The following is an 18886-nucleotide window of genomic DNA, read 5'->3' on the forward strand; positions in this document are numbered from 1 at the left end:
CCTGAGGCCGGAGAGATAGTATAGAGGGTGAGCATCTTGCCTTGCACACACCTGGCCCAGAGTCAATGCCTGGCACCACAAATGGTTCTTTGAACCCTGCCAGGAATGATCCCTGAGCACTTCTAGGTATAGCACCCTCCATCCCCCCACAAAAAAAGGAAATACTACACATAGTCTATTTAGTCTATATAGGTAGGATAAGGATATAGGTTCTATCGCTAAAAAAAAACTGATTAAAATATATTCTCTCAAGATGGAGAGATGGCTTAATGGGTTGAAGCACATACTTTGCATATGGGAGCCCTGAGTTTCATCATCAGCATCACCTGGGCCCCCAAAAGTATTCACCAGTATTTGAGTGACTCCCAAGTACTGCTGAATGTGGCCCCTCAAAAAAATAAAAGTTTTATCTCTATGAAATCAGTCAATATTTACAAACTCATTTTTAAATAGGCAAAATTTTCTCTTTAAGTTGTAGATTCTTTTTTTTTTTTTTTTTTTTTTTTTTTTTTTTTGGTTTTTGGGCCACACCTAGCGGTGCTCAGGGGTTACTCCTGTCTGTCTGCTCAGAAATAGCTCCTGGCAGGCACGGGGGACCATATGGGACACCGGGATTCGAACCAACCACCTTTGGTCCTGGATCGGCTGCTTGCAAGGCAAACGCCGCTGTGCTATCTCTCCGGGCCCAAGTTGTAGATTCTTAAAGAAGAATTTGAAAACTATTATTACTAACCCATCACTTGCCACTTATTTTTATTCTGTGAATATTGGCAGAGGGTCTGTTTTGATTTGACATGCACCATACGTGCCTTAGAAAACAGATCAGGGTGGGGTCAGAGCAGTAGTATAGCAGGTAAGGAGCTTGCTTTGCATGCAGCTGACCCAGGTTCAACCCTGCACCTCATATGAGCCATCAGGCCAGGAGTGATATCTGAGAACAATCAGGAGTAAGCCCTGAGCACCACCAGATGTGGCCCCAAAACAAAAAATAAAAAAACTTGGGGGGAACAGCTCTGGACTGAACCAAAGTAGCTTTCTGCTCCAACCACTTGGTCTCTGAACAAGGATCAAATTCAGATCCAACTCTTTTTGAGAGAGTGAAAGGCCGAGGCCAGCAGGTCCTGTTCACTGAGATCACAACCTTTAGTGATTTCTTCGAGAGTTCTAACTCAGCACCATCCCAGTGCCATTCCAGTGCAGCTCCAATACACCAAGAATAAATTGGAAGCAAAGAAGGGAGTGGACATTGGCCTGATTGGTATTTCAAATGCCCGAAAGCAAGGTTTGCCGTGTAATAGAATTTGTGTACATTACCACACTGGCATTACAGGGGTAATCGAGTTATCCACTCAGGTGTGACCAGGCCTCTGTTTGCCTAGAGCCTGCAGGTGAACAAATTAACTGTTTACATTGTCTGAGGTGCCTGCAGCAGGGAGGGGGGACCACAGAGCCAGACTGTCTGCTGGCCTTCTCTCAGTCATGATTATTTTGTTTGTTTTGCATGTCTTTTGCCTTTGTTAATGGCTTCTCACTGGGGGTCCCTTTCCTCCATTTAGAAGGGGCTATGCGGTGACTTGCCTGCAGTAAAGAACTGTTTGCCGTTTCTATGGTGGTTGTAGTTTTAAGAGATACCAAAGAACATGAAGAGCTACCTGATGTTTTAAACCAACCCCTCCTCCATGACTAAAAGCTATCAGAGTATCCCATGAGAATACCTGGCTTCCCTTTTTTGCTTAGTCTGCTGGGAAATTCCAAGCCTCTTTTCACCCTTTCCCATGTAGGAGCACATTTCTTCCACCACCCCCCCTTCAAAGCCACTGTCCTTCTCCACTTTGTTGTCATGGAAGAAATGAACTGTTTACAGCTCACAGCTGAAGTTTCCCTCATAAAGCTTCATTCCAGTGAACGTTGTCATGGGGAGCATTTGGCTTGGGTTTATCTTTATTATATTACCTAACTCAATAAGAGTCCTTAAACTGGAATAAAACTTTTAAAAGCTGTCCAGTCCATTCCCTTACCTCTTGGAAGCACAAATGAACCAATTTACACAGATCGAAAAGGAGAGGCTCCTTCCATTTTTATCCATTTTAGATTCAGACATTCGGTTCATTTCTGACTCTCTAAATTTTCTTTCCTGTAGGTCCTAAATTCATTCTATTTGGCCCAAGTCAAGTAAGTCTGCAAAATGCTTTTCACAACTGTGAACTAACCCAATTGAGGTTATTCAGGAAAATGGTATCTTCAAAATCTCCACTTTTTTGTTTTTTCTGGCCAGTAGAACTTTCATCTGGTGAGGAAAGACAAATGCAAGACAAGTACATCTGCTTGAAGCTCAGCTTATCTGGTCCCATTTCCACACCTATGAAATGAGGGAGTACTAGGCAACCTAGATGCCTTCTACTTCAGATATTGTTACTCTAAACCTGGTAGGCTGGCACTGCAAAACTGCTTTAAAAAATCCACACACACACACACACACAAAAAATCCACTCAAAAATGTTTTAGCTTTAATTATTTCTTGAAATTAAATGGAAAACATCTGACTATTCATTTTGGACCCTATAATTATGTGCATGTTGGTTTGTGCCTCTCTCTCTCTCTCTCTCTCTCTCTCTCTCTCTCTCTATATATATATATATATATATATATATATATATATATATCTGTCTGTGTCTCTCTGATTAAAAAATTATTCTGGGGGAAAGGTGGGGTTGGTGCTCAGGAAGAGAATAGAAATGGTTCCTGGATGGGACAGTGGATTGGAAGGAACTGAATAACGGCTTAATTCTGGGCTCTTACTACTCTATTTCTTAGCAGTGGCCCAAATGTAATCCAACCTTGAATCTTTGAATCCTGGCACCAATGCCAGGAGCTACTTCTGAGTGCAGAGCCTGGAGTAACCCCTGAGCACAGCCAGCTGTGACCCAGAAAACAATTTTTAAAAAAATTCTGGCATCAATAAAGTCAGTCAAATCCTAGGGTCTTAGAGCAGGTAAAGATCTCAGAAAAGAGATCTTTTATTTTTTCTCTTTTCTTCCTCTTCCAGAGAAAATGACAGGCTACACAGGAAGTATGTGCCCCTCAGATAACAAATGCCTGTCACCCTAGGGAAGGGGGTCAGAAAGAGGCTATTTATGAGAACCAAAAGTAAAACCACTTCATCTCACTAATTCTCAATTTTCTCATCTGTAAACATTGGGATCATTTCTACTTAGCGAGATGGTGATGCTTACATTAGAGTTTGTGTGAAGAAAGGCCTGGCACCTAGTAACTGGAAACTATAAGTATTCCTCCACTTTTATACTAATAATCGTATTAACAATATTAATGTTGAGACTGGAGAGATAGCACAGAGGTAGGGCATTTGCCTTGCAAGCAGCCAATCCAGGACTAACAGTGTTTTGAATCCCGGCATCTCATATGGTCCCCGGAGCCTGCCAGGAGCGATTGCTGAGTGCAGAGCCAGGAGTAATCCCTGAGCACCGCTAGGTGTGACCAAAAAAAATACAGATTAGGAGTACAAAAAGGTTGCCCATTTTGCCAGAAACTCTTCACAAAGATGCTCAAAAACACAAAGGGTTCTTTTTCACTTGAAAACACAAAACTCTCCTGGGAAGGGCCCTTTAGTGAGAGGTGCCCTGCCTTCTTTGTCTAGAGGACCATATCCTGGACAATGCTTACTAATTGTTCAAATTTCCAGTGTGAGGAGAGGCCTGAACTGGGCATCCAAGTTCCAAAAGCAGCCAATGGCCTTGCCACCTTATTCACCTTATCACATGCCCTCTCCTTCTGAAGTTTCTTGTCCACTTAATTAACTGAATTCCAACCCAGATCTTGACTAATATTCAAGTGAAGTTTTTTTTTCTCCCCTTTTGGTATTTTGTTTGTTTATCTTGGGGGCTACTCCTGGATCTGTACTCTGGGATCAATCCTGGTGGCACTGAGGATCATATATGGTCCCCAGGATCAAACTAAGATGAGTTGTTTTCAACTGCCTACAAGGCAAGCACCTTAACCCCTTAACCATAAGAGAGTTTTTTTGGGGTTTTTTTTTTTTTTTTTTTGGTTTTTGGGTCACACCCAGCAGCGCTCAGGGGTTATACCTGGCTCTATGCTCAGAAATCGCTCCTGCAAGTTCAGGGGACCATATGGGATGCCTGGATTTGAACCACCGACCTTCTGCATCCAAGGCAAACGCCTTACCTCCATGCCATCTCTCCGGCCTCGCATTTTTTTTATAACAAGACGCAGATCTGTGTATTCAGGGATGTTTTTATATTAATTCTGTATTAAGCCAAATAATCTGGCTTTGGGGCCAGATTATTTCTGATCAGCTTGTTTGGTCCTGAGTCTGAGCCTCACTAGCGCCTGGTGCAGGGACACTGCACAAGCCACAGCAGGGTGTTCCGCGCCCTTCACTGGCTCCAGATTGTGGCACTTGTGCAGGTCTCCTCATACGTAACCGATGGCTCCTGAGAGCCTGCCTCTCATCAATTACTTCCCCTGATGCCTGCGACCACCGCAGAATTCAACTTTGAATAGAGAAGGGAGGGAAAAAAAGGTGTTTGAAAGGCCTGTTCACTCAGCTGCATTTTAATTTCCTTTTCAATCTTGTCCCAATTAATTTCACAGAATTAATCTCACAGAAGCAAACTCGGCAGCACTGAGGCTGCGATTTTAGTGTGGCGGTCGCTCTGCCTGAACATGAAATAGGAGCTAATATAAAAATCCATCTGCTATGTTTGAAATACACACCGGCTGCTGCTCAGTCCTGTCTGACATTCCAAACATCAACAGCGGGGGGAAGTGATTTGGGGGTTAGTGGCCATCAGTACTTGGCAGGGTTTCAACAACAGGTGTACTCCAAAAATCCATTCAGCCTGGGCACCAGGCATGACAGGGCAGGTGCTGAATCAACCTCCATATAGTAACGCTGCTCCCTGGCTTAGTTCCTTGGATTGGAGGATCCTAAGGCCCGTCTGTGGACCAGGACTGCTGTTGGCATTTGTTAGAAGTGGGCGAGAAGGAAGCAGGAAGCCTCCTTTTTGTATGACATACACATCACCATTTGCATCTCTCAAAAATACAACTGTCTTTCCATCTTGAAGATTTCTCAGTAAGGAACCTTTTTTTCCTAAATAGTAAATGTGCTTATTCTACTATATAACTTAAATGACAATTTAAAAATTAAGGGTCCCAGGTCAGAGTGATAGCACAATGGTAGGGCATTTGCCTTGCACACTGCTGATCAGGAACGAACCTGGGTTCTATCCCCAGCATCCCATATGGTCCCCAGAGCCTTCCAGGAGCAACTTTTGAACACAGAGCCAAGAGTAACCCCTGAGCACCACTGGGTGAGGCCTAAAATCCCCCCAAAAAGTTAAGGGGCCAGATCAATAGTATAAGCAAATAGGGCAGTTGCCTTGCACACAGTAGATCCAAGTTTAATACCCAGCATCCGAGATGGTCCCTAGGAGTGATCCCTGAGCACAGAATAGAAGTGAGAGAGTGGCAAAAAAGTAAGGACTAGAGAGGTAGTATAGGGGTTAAGGTACTTACTTTGCACACAGACCACTCTGGTTCATTCCCCAGCATCAGCAGGAATGATCCCTGAGCACAGAGCTGAGAGTAATGTGTGAGCATCACTAGGTGGGACCCAAACATTTTGGACAAGATCTGGAGCAACAGCTTAGAATTTAAGGTGCTTGGCTTACATGTGACTGACCTCACTTTGATCCTCAGTAGGGCATATTATTCTTTGAGCACCTTGAGGGGTTACTTCTGAGCACAAATCCAGTAACTATCCCTGAGCACCAATGCATTGTGGCCCAAGATCAAAAGTAAATAAATAAAAATTGTAAGTGGAAAGAGAGCACAGTAGGTTGGAGCACAAGCTTTGCATGCAAGAGGCCCTGGATCACACCTCAAAGCCACATAATCCCCCAGACAGCACAAAAAAAATATTTGAGTACAAAGCTGAGCACTACCAGGTCAGAGCAATCAGTTAGGTGCTTGTCTTGCACATGGTCAACATGAGTTTGATCCCCAAGATCTCATATAGTTCCCCTGAGCACTGCTAGAAGGGCAGAGCCAGGAGTAGCTCAAAAACAAAGCAAAACAAAAATACTGAACACTGCCAGGTGAGGTCCAGAAACCAAAAACCTAAACAAACAAAAATTAAACCTCCCGTCTCAGAAATAATAAATAGCCTAAACTTCCAGCAGATAAAGATATAAAAACTCTTTCTCAGATGACCAGGAAATGGAAACAGGTCTCTGAAGGAGGTTGCATTTAAAGTAAACCAAGATTGTGCTCAAGAGCTAGTTGAGGGGTTTAGGCTATTGCCTTGCATAGTCAACTTCCATTTGATTCCTTGTACTGCATGTGGTTCCTCAAAGCACCACCAGAAGTGATCCTGAGCACATCCAGGTATGACCCAAAAGCCAAAAAAGAAGAGAGGGTTGGGGTGGAGAAAGTAAAGCAAAGTTTATTGGATCCTTCTCTTCAGCTTGTATTATGAACTTTATGAATAGGCTTTACCCTCCTCCAAGCGTCGTCTAGCTTAATTTCCATAGAAATCAATCTCAGAGCAACAAGTCAAATGCCACACAAGATTTATACTTAGTGGCTTCAGGACTGGCAAGATTGTCTGGTAGCCTAAACATACCATGCTTGGTTGTCTTCCCCACTAAGGCAGTTGCTTGGAAACAGGAAGCCCAATAGGCCAGGTCAAGTGTGGATGAGATGGACCAGGTCTGTTCACCCAGGTGATATTTTGCATCTAGCACTGGTTGGAGCTACTTAAACTCAGGTTGGATCCTGGCTCCAAATCTAGCTTTTCATTATCTGAATGTCAGGTCTGTTGCAAGCACTCCTGGGCCATGCTGCCGTGACACTGTGTCGCTATAATGGAGTTTTTAACACACAGTTTTCTCCACCTCCTTTCTCAGACTATTTAAAGAATGTAGACCTTTCCCCTGCCCGACCCCATCCTCTCCAAAAGAGATTTGTATGTTGTTAAAAAAAAAAAAAAAAAGAAAAGAAAGCGGAGTATCCGAATGCAGCAATACTTTCTCTTTTAAGTGTGCTTAGCTAAATGTGACAACAGCCCTCATAAAAACAGATAAGTTAATTTCTTCAATTGCTTTCAATGAGTGGTTTTGGTTTTGTTTTTGTTGTTCTGGTGGTGTGATTTTTTTTTTTTTTTTTTTTTTTGGTTTTTTAATTTCAGGGCTCTGAGGGAAAGGAGGTATTTGGTGACATCTAGTGTCCATTCAGGACTTCCTCAGGCACCATACCCTCCTCTTAGCTCGGTGGGGGATGGGCAGGGCTATTTGGGAGGTAATTTGGGGGTAGTGAGTGGGGAGAACATGGGCCTGGGGCGCAGGCGGCCCAAACAGTCTGATGACGCTGATCAATGCCTGTCAGAGGACTATTATTCACCTCTGACCTGACCGAAAGTGGTGGATGAGGGGGATTACCCTCCGAAATTATCTTTTCTTATTTATGATGCTACGAAAGAGAAGCAGAAGCATCCCCCGCCACCCCCCCCTTTCATGTTAACAAGCAGGTCAGCACTGTGCTGTGATGACGAAGATGATGATGGTGGTGGTGTTTTCTCTCATTAATAACCCCTATGGGAGACTATAGAGTTAGGAGGACGGGAATGGGATTTGGGGTCAGCTGGAAGGCAACGGTCATATACCGGTCAAATTCAGTAGAGGCCATTCCTTTCCCCCAGACAGGAACCAATCGTCTAGAACAAACCCTGGCAGCCTCATTCCTTCCAGGTAATTTTTATAAATGAGGGGACACCCATTCGGAGAGGACAAAAAGAAGAGGGTATTTGTGTATGTGTGTATATATGTGTGGGTCAATGTCCATATGCATATGGACCCATATAAACCTGCTAACAAGGGACTCACTTGCATTTCAACCCTGTCCTCCACACCCTGGTCATTCATAATACAGCCCATTTTTTAAAGAGAATAAAACTGGCATTTTCCATTTTAATCGCCTTACCCCTAAATTGTTATTCTGATCAGGATCTGTCCTGCATATACACACACACACACACACACACACACACACACACAAACACAAACACTCTTTTCTGTCAGATGCAAAGTCCTACCTCAGATAAAGAACAGTAAGGCCCAGGCAGAAATATTTACCTAGAACCATCTAAGCCATAGCAGGGTTAGGTTAATGCTCAGAATCGCCCCACGCTTTACAAACTCCAGTGTAAAAAAAAATCCAGCCATTTATTTTGCAGTGAATTTATAACAAATGCTGTTAAAGGCTTCGTCTTTTGACAGAGGTAATAATAAATTCACTGTTAAAGACGGTAGTTTAATTCCTTATACCTCCAATACTGCACAGAATAAACCATATTCATCACTGAGTAATTTTTTACCACATAAATCTTTAAAACTAACCGGTGAAGGCTGTTGAGACTGAAATATTGTGAATTTATTAGATATGCCCATGTCGTATTGAATTCAGAGGTTTCCATTCGAATATATTATGGGGAAAATTTGTGTCTTTAACTGTGACATTCCTTCCATTTTCCACCGCCAGTATTATAACAAGCAGCTCCTCTAGAGTCAACTGCACGTTTATTAGACAGAGATTTAGTAATAAACTCTTCACTAATCTGCCAGAGAGGCTGGGTGACATTTTGGTGAGATGCTCTATTTCAAAGGAGTCACAGAAGCTTTGTTTCTGTGTAATTATTTTCTCAAAAGGAACTCAACCTCCCCAAGCCTCTTGTCTGCCAGGGTTTCTTGGGAGTGTATGGATCCAGCCTTCCAAGCAAACTAGCAGAATAATGAAGCAAATTATAACTTCATTGCAAACATACAGGGCGGTAACTTCTATGCAGTTTATAGGATTAGTTATGGGGGGCGTGGGGTAATCAGTTAGAACACAGAAAAGCCGGAATGAGCAGGCATTGCCAGATGCAAGGTATTTAACACTAATAAAAAGATTCTGGGCCCGGAGAGATAGCTCAGCGGCGTTTGCCTTGCATTCAGCCAATCCAGGACCAAAGGTGGTTGGTTCGAATCCCGGTGTCCCATATGGTCCCCCGTGCCTGCCAGGAGCTATTTCTGAGCAGACAGCCAGGAGTAACCCCTGAGCAACGCTGGGTGTGGCCCAAAAACCAAAAAAAAAAAAAAAAAAAAAAAAAAAAAGATTCTATTGATTCGCACACTGAAAATAATAGACAATGATTTCAGAAAACTTGCTATTTAAAAATTTTCATCTTGACATATGATGCATTAAAGATATAATTACATCCTCAGATTTGAACAAAAATCCTTTTACTCTGTCATATTAATTTTGAGTGAAAATCTGTGCCTGATAGATGGGGATATTTCAAGCCTTTCTTCCTGATTTGCTCATCAAGTGACATTTAAACTAACCCATTGATTATATCAAATTGTAATGCCTTCTCCAGCTTCATTAAGAAAACATTAATATTGCTAGAATGAAAATGTATTTTTTTTCTTTTGGGTGCAGGAATGTGCAACATATTTTTAGCCAAGATATTCAGCAGTTTCTCTGTTCCCACTAATAGTCTATATTTTGGGGAAAGTTCTCATTACTAAAAACTTCCAAGGAGTACTGCAGACCTGAAGGTGTTCTTTTATTTAAATAAAATTAAAATGGTTTCTAACTACTAAACAAAGGACAAAAATCTCCTGGCACTGTAAGACAACAGCTCATCAGAATAATTGTTAGAAGACAGAACCCGGCTAGAAAGATAAGCATAATACCAGCAATTAATATTCAGTACTTCACATTATAGTCAAGAGGACGTGTTTTTCTTTGTGATGTGCTCATAAGCTATGAGTATTGGGAGTCAGTCTCTACGCTCTGCCTTCTTTTTGTTCATGAGGATTAAGGAGGGGAAGAAAAAAAAAAACAGAACAACAATCCTGTTCCATCTGTAAATGAACAAACATCTTGATTTTATAGCTATTTGCTTTGTAAAACTGAGGAATGAAACAAAAATTACTGGATGCCTAAGTAACACTTTAATTCTGAATTCATTTACGCTATAGCTATGTAGTTGTCACAAACCATAATGCAGTATTTAATTAAAATAACAGAAGTGCATCTAGATATGTCCTGGGGTAGCTATCGCCAAATTATAGTCTATGCCATCCGTATTTTATTTATGAAATGACAGTTTCTAAGATGCAACTAGGCTGATTCGAGAGCGTAAACATTTTAAACCTGCGTTTTTTATCAAGACTTCGCTGTGCTCTTTCCCGCTGTGTCTTTAAATTTTTTTTCCTCCTTCTATCATTGGGTTATGGAGTAGTTGTTTTTCCTTTTTTTTTTTTAAGTGGGATTGTTTTGATGTCAATAAAGATCTCTCTTTCTAACTCTTGCTTTTCAACTATCAACCTCCTGAGTCTTCTGGCTGTGAAATCTCCCGTCTGTTGTCATGGAAAGGCTCCTGAGGTTTCATGGAAACCCCAGCAAGCCTGGACTATCTGAGGCAGACCTTGGGCCCGGATTGCAAGAGACTAGGGAGAAAGCAAACCTTTCAGCCGCGAATTGCTTGTTCCCATGCAGTCTTCCTTGCACCTCTTTTCCCACCTATAAATACCCGTTATAGCTTACACGCTCACTTGCTCTACTTTGTGGATGTTCACACGCAGACATACTGCTCCTTTTCATAAACGCATAGCATCTATCTTACACGCACCCACCATCTATCTCCTTGTTCACATTGGCTGTCCCATCCACCTCCTTGTCTGCAGAATTATGTTCAGCAAGGTCCCGATTTATAGGAAATAAATAATGAAAATGGAACGGACTGGGAAAGATAATCGAAACATTCAAATTGTTATTTTTCACTGTACTTTCCACCAACAGGGCATCGATAGGAACACCCTCGTAGAGGTGTGGGTTGAGGCTTTCAAAAGTACTGCCTGATGGAATAGTTTGACTGAGTGACTCTCGCCACTTGGTCCCTTTGCTGTTTTGTCTCTCTGGTTTGATGATGCTCTAAGATCTTTGCCCTTTCGCTGAACGGCAATGGATGCTGTGTTATGATTTTCATTCTTCCTGCTTCTTAGTTATCTTGTCGCTAATACCAAATTTTGCCACCGTTTATCCTCATAAAAGAATCCTGCGAGTGGTAATGCAGACATAACAATTGCCATTACCTATTTAGAGAAAACAGCGCTGGCGGTTACTGTATTAAGATATTCCTGTAATGGTATCATCGGATCACAGCCCGATCTTAAAGCTAGGGTCTTTAGGAGAAAGGGTTTCTTATACACACTTGTAATTATTTTAGCCCCTTTCACAGGTCACATAGAAAGTTAATTTCAATCGCTGCTAATTTCCGTCCAACAAGAATGCGGTACTTTAAACCCCCCAAAATAATTGGATTCAAAACAAATTTAGGAAATTGAGTGTGTTAGAAAGCAAATAAAAATATCCTTTTGGTAAGAAGGAGGGGGAAAGTAGTAAAAATGGCCTTTTTCACCCCCCCTCCCTTCTTTCCCCTTCACAACTTTGCCATTAAAGTTGCACCTACAGCTAGAAGTTTGTCCGTGAAAAATGGTCATTTTGTTTCTCTGCTCAAAGAATGTTATTAAAATGCTAATTTAAAAGAAAAAGGAGTTAAATATCTAGCGATGGTGCATTCTAATTGCAACCATAATGAGCTCTCTAAATGTGCGTGCCCCTGACACACACAGAGCATAAACAGCAGTAAACAGATCATTAGTATCCGCGTTCATTTATTCTGGCGACCTTACCATGACCCCACCGAGGGTAGGGTGAAAAGCAGGTGGATCTGGCTGTGACACCCCCTAGAGGGATCCAGGAAATGAAGCTATAAGCGGTTGTCATGGAAACGCCTATGTGTGCAGATGATGTAACACACCGACAGGCTGTAGGGCTTCGCAACTGGGACGTCGCCTTTCCCTCTCGCCGGAACCATCTCGAGGATTAAATTATTCATTTCTTTAATTCACAAAGCAAAAGGAATCCTAATTTTCTTGGTGATGTGCAGCTCTTCCATTTGTCTAAGCTCTGGAACATGATAACTTATCATCCCCTCTTTTTTCTGAAACCTACCCCAGCTCCCGACCTTCTAGCCCCAAAAATCACTAGACCTGGTTAAAAAAAAAAAGAAAGAAAGAAAGAAAGAAAAGCAAGTGAGGGAAAAGTCGTGGAAATTTGATACTCAGTGATTGAGAGAAGAGCTCAGACTTTTGAACAGAAAATTAATCCTGTCAACTGTGTTCCTTTCTATTGAAGGCACGTAGTCTAGGGCCTAGATGTCTGGAAGAAGACAGCTTTGTTCAAGAACTGGGCAGAGCCAAGCTAGCAGCCAATGCAGACGGCGTAAAGCAAGGAGGCACCAGCCCCCAAATGAACACATCACGGTAGCAAGGTGCAAAGAAAAAGAGAGACGAGAAAATGAGCATCTGCTCACCCCCCTCCCAGGTCCAATTGAGGGAATCGAGATTAATAAAAATAATTCTTTGGAGAATGATTCCACTCCATCCTACTCTGTTTTCCACCAAACAACCTCAATAACCTTACGGCAACAGTAGAATAACTTTTCTTTCCCTTGATTTTTTTTTTTAAAGGAAGCCGAAAAGACGATCTCTGGAAATTATTTTAAAATAAAAAATATCCCAGCCTGCGTCTCCCCCCCGACCCCCCTCCCATTGCACTTTAGATGAACCTGTGATATTGTAGCAATGGCCCTTGAAGTGCAGTGGGGAGGTGATTTAGGAGAAAATTAAAGGCAATGTGGAGATTCAAGGCGCCTCTCTCAGGGAGATCTGGAGAAATACGCAGCACAGATGGGCCGAGCAGATTAAACATTTCCGTCACATTGTTCCCAAATTGTGTTGTGGTGCCTGAGGCTGGTACTGCGGTCAGAGCAAAACAGAGCGGGTGCAAAGCTGCGAGCAAGCGGCACAGTTTATGGAATACATATTAATACTCTGGTCTCACATGGTATCACAATTCTATCAGCTTCGAAAATGGGGCTGTCTCTATTGTTTCCTGAATTTCTGCGCTTGGCACCTTGTTTGCTCCCATCTGTAAAGTGTTTACCTGCCCTTTATCCTTCCTTCCCTTCTTTGGGCTAAGTTCAAGGCTGGTTTTTCCATCCTTATTGTAGCCCCTTTGACTTTCCCTCTCCCCTTTGCAGCCTTGGATAATTTTACTGTCAGGCACAGTGTTTGGAAGACACTTAAGTCACCAACAGTGTGGGGTTTGTCAGTTCCTCCCAACCCTTACTTGATCATGGTTCACTCACCTCCCAGTTTGGGACACAAGTATCTGAGCCACTGTGCCCCGAAAATTACCACCTACCTCCTCTCCTGAAAACATTTAGCAAAGGGTTGGGGGAAGCCGTATGGTGGTGTTTCATGCAACACCGCCCCCCCCCCCCTCAGTTGCTTTCACTGACTTTCCACCCTCTCTGTATCTTCTATCCCACCTCCCCACACACATCCAGGCTCTTCAGTCTGTGGGTCAGCAAACTTCCTGGGATATAACATAAATAAAAGTGGTTTGGTTGAGGCCATTTTAATGATTCATTTTTATTATGATTTATAAATCAGAACTCTGAATAATGAAGAAAAAGAGAAAATGATGACCTATTGCTTAAAACCCAGCACAACAGAACCTAGACACATTGCCACATGGCCCAAGGTTTCCTCCATTCTTTCATAGTTCCCATACCCTCATCTGCTCTGCCCACACAGCTGACCCTTTCTTTCTTCGCCTTCTGGAAAAATCTCTTCGTAAAAAATATTTGTGCTGGAAAATTGGGCACCTGTTTGTCCTCGTTGAGATATTTCTGCTTCCAGTCTTGTTTTACTCAGCAGTTATTTCTGAGGGTGCTAAGTTAAAGTCCTTAATTATGTATAACATCCTAAGAATGCATTAAACTTCCATAGATGAATTTTAAAAGTAGAGAAACTGGGCATTGGAGTTTGTTGTTGTTTGCTTTTGAGCCACACCTAGAGGTGCTAAGGACTAACTCCTGGCACTGCACTCAGGAATCACTCCTGGTGAACTCTGGGGGACCATATGGGATGCTGGAGATCAAACCCAAGTTGGAAAAAAAAAAAAAAAAAAAAAAAAAAAACCCAAGTTGGTCACATGCATGGCAAGCTGCACTATCTCTACAGCCCCAAGTGCAATAAAACTCTGAGATAAATATGATGTTTTTGGCTGACCCTGGAGTCTGACGATCCACTCTGCTTAGAAATTCATATTTTTTCTCTGCACAAACACTAATAAGAGAAATAAGCAATCATAAACCAATAATTCTGTGATTGATTGGCCTTTCCCATACATATATCAAGCATTTATTGATCTTTCACGTTAGGAGCTGATTGATTGCCCTCTTGAAAAGAAATTCTCTTGTTTACAAGCAATGATACAGTGAACTTTGATGGTTAGAAGAACGAAAGTGTGAGACATTTTCTGGGAATTGTGTTCCACAGAAGCTTACAGAAGTCCTATTCAATGTAAAAAAAAAAAAAAAAAAAAAAAAAAGAACAATTCTATTAGGAACATTCTCAGGGGAACCCACAGTGTCAAGCGGCTTGCACCAGAAGCCATCATGTTGATTTGAATAGAAGCAAGGAGATCCCATTTTAACTCACCATTTAAAGAGATGCTTCTTGGAAGGACAAGCAAACTTAGTCTTTGAATGTCTGGACTCTACAGCTGGAGGCCAAAGCCTAGAGAATGTCAGGAGCAAAGTTCTTGATTTTATTTATATATATATATATATATATATTGATTTTATATATACTCATATATATTTAAATTTATATACATAAAAGAGGAAGAAGGAAGATGATCACAATGGGCTAAAGTACAGATTCAGGCCTTAAGGATCATTGGCCACCTGGTTCCCAATGCTGGTTCAGAAACTATGGAGCAACAAAAACCTTTAAAGAACCAGAAAAGGGGCTGGCCCTCATTGTAGGGTAGAGAGGGCACACATTTTACACCACTTTTGAGGAGTCCAAAGATCTCTTCAAGTCCATCCACAAACAGGCCAGGGGTTCCCAGACTTCAGTTTAAGAGTGGTGATTTCCTTCTGTTGAAACAGCCTAGGATTCACTGAGCCTAGAAATTGAATTCTCATCCCAAGACAGGATGGTCATTCCAGGTCATGTCTGTGCTACTCCAGGGGAGCTATGGAAGCGCTTATACAAATAGGAACCAGCAGGGAGGAGAGAAATTAAAATGTAGCAATCATGGAGTCGGGGTATTTAATCTCTTTTAAGGCTTATGATGGGCGCCTGCTGGGTTTCCCCCTGATAGCCCCTGACCCCTACTGACAGGGTATTTGCTGCGCCACACAGGGACTCAGGGCCCTGTGACAGGAGAAGCACCGAGGAGGTCCATGATCATCTTGAAAGCATAAACAGCAATAGGAAACCACTGAAGGCAGAGTCAAGCTGCGAGCCAGGCCCGTGGTTGGAGGCCATACTGCTTTTTGTTTATAGAATCTGCGGTACTTTTTATGGCATATTTGGTTGGGGGTGGTTGTTTCTGTTCCTTTCCTTCCTTATTGATGGAAATTCACCACATAAATCCATATGGTAGCTTATGACCCCCCTATAAAGCCTTTTCATGGGCTCTTGTATTGAGAACCTAATATTGAGAACCTATTTCAGGTTTACTCAATGCTCTGCTTGTGCTTTCCCCTCCAGAGGATGGAGCCCAAGTAGCCAACCTTCATTTTTAAGATGCATTCAAGGAGGTGGGGCCATGATGGTGGTGTGAGGGAAACAAATATGTAATCCAGATGAGAAAAGACACATTTACTAGCTCCAAGTGAAAGGTTTCTCAAAAGATGGTGGCCAGGAGCTAATATCCATGTGAAAGGTTGGTTTGGGTTCTTAAAGAGCATTTATCATGTCATCCAGAGTCTCTCTTGAATTACCAAGTTGGTATACTAACAGCTCCACCATGCACAGTGCTTAGGGCTAAGGAGCCAGAATGTGTTGTCTTCCTACTCTCCAATGACACTTAGAAGTGTGTGGCCCACTGCGAAGATTCTGGCCCTCCTGGACAGTCAGCATTTTTTTTAGCTCTTTCCCAACATCTGGGCGAAGAGAAGTCCAATGACAGAAAATGTTGAAATTCAGATCTCACTGCTGTCCACCCTGCAACTAAAACCCAAGAATCAGCAACTTAATAAAAATGCAGTAAATTAGCACCTCCAGACAAGAGCAGAGTTCATTCAGAGCTGGGGTCTGCCGGGCTGAGCCAGTACTCGCTCCATTTTAATAGTTTAATAAAAATTAGCATAATTAACGAACATCTGTATGATCCAGAGTGGTGCAATTTGGCACTTGGAAACGAGGGCTTAAACATGATTGCTGTGAGTTTAATGTTGTTTTAATTCTTTTTGGCACTGTGCAGTGAAATAAACGTTTGGTGGTGATAGTTCTCGGCCGGATCTCATTTGCATCTTTCTCCCTTTGATTATGAGCAATTGTGGACTCCCCAGCAATTCATCAAAGTAGAAATTATTTTAAAATACCTCGTGGTGTTCAGACGGGGTTGGAGCAGTGCATGGGGGGGTGGTAGCAGAAGAGAAAGCTAGAAATGTTCCATTCATGCTTTCAACATCTCAGGCCTGCAGCCCTTTTGCGGGTATCCAGCCAAGGGAAGAAATCTGGAAAAGACAGTCAGATCCCAGGACCTGTAGGTGCTTTGATTAAGTTCCCAGGCTCCCACAGCGGGTTGTCTCTGGTCTCTGAATCTGTGCCAACCTCCTCAGACTTCTGCCTGCTCTTTTGTTTTGAAGGGCAGAAAGTTGATTCCGCTCATTTCGGCTCTCTCTGCTGTGGGGGGGAGTGCTTGCATCTGCTGTGGGCAGGGTCCGCACTCCCCTGCAGCAAAAGGGCACAGGTTGAAAGATGGGTTTTTGGAGGTGCCCTGCCGCGTCTCATCTGCTCCCCGTTTGCTCCCTCCTCTGGTTGGCAGGGGCGACCTTCCCAGAACTCAGTCTGGATTCCTGGCCTCTGGGTTCCTGGGGTTGTGAAGCCTGTGTCCAGGTCTGCAGTCTTGGATGTTTCTAGGAAGAGAAGATCTGCTTCTCTTTGAGAGTCCCTCAAGGAAAGGAGAGGACAGTATCCAAGCATCCAGTAGTGGAGAATCTTCACAATATTGAAACACGGTCATTGACTTTAATCAAAAGAGCACCAGACAACTTTGTGCCCCCCATGCCCCAGTCAGTGAAATGGCAGAACTAAAGCTCTATGAGAGTGGGAGAGGAAACTCTTACTCTTTCCTTCACAGTCATGTCCTATAGACACGGCCCATTCCAGCAACAAGCAAAGTCAAGGGACACTGCAAGAAAACTCAAGGTAGGGGCTGGTGTGATAGCACAACGATAGGGCATTTGTCTTGCACATGGCCGAACTGGGACTGATCCAAGTTTGATTCCTGGCAACCCATATAGTTCCCCGAGTCTGACAGGAGCAATCTTCTTCTTTCCTTCTCCTTCTCCTTCTCCTTCTCCTTCTCTTTCTCCTCTCCTCTCCTCTCCCTCCCTCTCTCTCTCTCTCTCTCTCTCCTTTTTGGGCCACACCCAGTGGCGCTCAGGGGTTACTCCTGGCTCTGTGCTCAGAAATCACTCCTGGTTCAGGAACCATATGGGAACTGGGAATTAAACCTGCATTTGTCCTGGGTCAGCCACGTGCAAGGCAAATGCCCAACCACTGTGCTACCACTCTGGCCCTTCAGGAGCGATTTCTAAGCACAGAGCCAGGAGTAACCCCTGAGCACTGCTGCGTGTGGCCAAAGAAGAAAGAAAGAAAGAAAGAAAGAAAGAAAGAAAGAAAGAAAGAAAGAAAGAAAGAAAGAAAGAGAGAGAGAGAGAGAGAGAGAGAGAGAGAGAAAGAAAGAAAGAAAGAAAGAAAGAAAGAAAGAAAGAAAGAAAGAAAGAAAGAAAGAAAGAAAGAAAGAAAGAAAGAAAGAAAGAAAGAAAGAAAGAAAGAAAGAAAGAAAGAAAGAAAGAAAGAAAACTCAAGGTAGAAACTGCCCTAAGCTCAGTGACTCAACAACTTGTACTAAAATGTCCTGGACCCGATACATGTATGTTGCCAGCCCATGCACATGGCATCCATATGCACATGTCTTCCACAGCTCCCCTCTTGAGAGATGTGAGTACATCCTTCCATACTTGAATGTTAGGACATGTCTTAGCACTGTCTTCACCTTTAGAGAAGCCCACAATATCTCTTGAATGTGTTATTCTCTCTTTCTCATTCTGTTCCTCCCCTTCTTCAGAATTTTTAAATCAATCTGCTTTACTTAAAAAGAAAAAAAAAAAAAAAAAAAAGCCCTGAGCCAGAGAGAGAGAATACTTAAAACACTTTCCTGCCATGCAACAGATCACAGTTCAATCCCCAGCCCCACATCTGATCTCCCAACACTACCAGGAGAAACCCCTCAGTATAGATCCAGGAGTATTCCCTGAACTAAGTACTTTTAGGCATGACCCTAAAACAAAACAAATAAATAAAAATTTTAGGTGTCTGTAGTGAAAGCCTCATGCTTCCATGAGGAATGGAGGGACATGGGTCTGGAAGCAAATGCCAGTGCAGGAAATAATCCACACCAGAAAGGAGATAAAACAGGTTCAGAAACTTCCACTTGCAAGCCTTTCCGCTCCTAAGAAGCTGATAGCTCAGTGGTAGAAAACCAAAACCACAAGTAGTTTTTCCCTGAGACCTCAGATCTTTTTTTTTGGGGGGGGGGTTGGTTTTGGGGCTACACCCGGCGGTGCTCAGGGGTTATTCCTGGCTGTCTACTCAGAAATAGCTCCTGGCAGGCACGGGGAACCATATGGGACACTGGG

At 42.8% G+C, this 18886-nt stretch overlaps 1 protein-coding gene across 1 annotated transcript in view; it reads left to right on the plus strand.

The window, feature by feature from the left end:
- The window catches only part of SKAP1 (src kinase associated phosphoprotein 1), a 333115-nt gene that overhangs the window by 308484 nt on the left and 5745 nt on the right, over window positions 1-18886 (plus strand). The window lies entirely within an intron of this gene.

This window comes from Suncus etruscus, chromosome 1, assembly GCF_024139225.1.
Source record: "Suncus etruscus isolate mSunEtr1 chromosome 1, mSunEtr1.pri.cur, whole genome shotgun sequence".
Taxonomy (NCBI): domain Eukaryota; kingdom Metazoa; phylum Chordata; class Mammalia; order Eulipotyphla; family Soricidae; genus Suncus; species Suncus etruscus.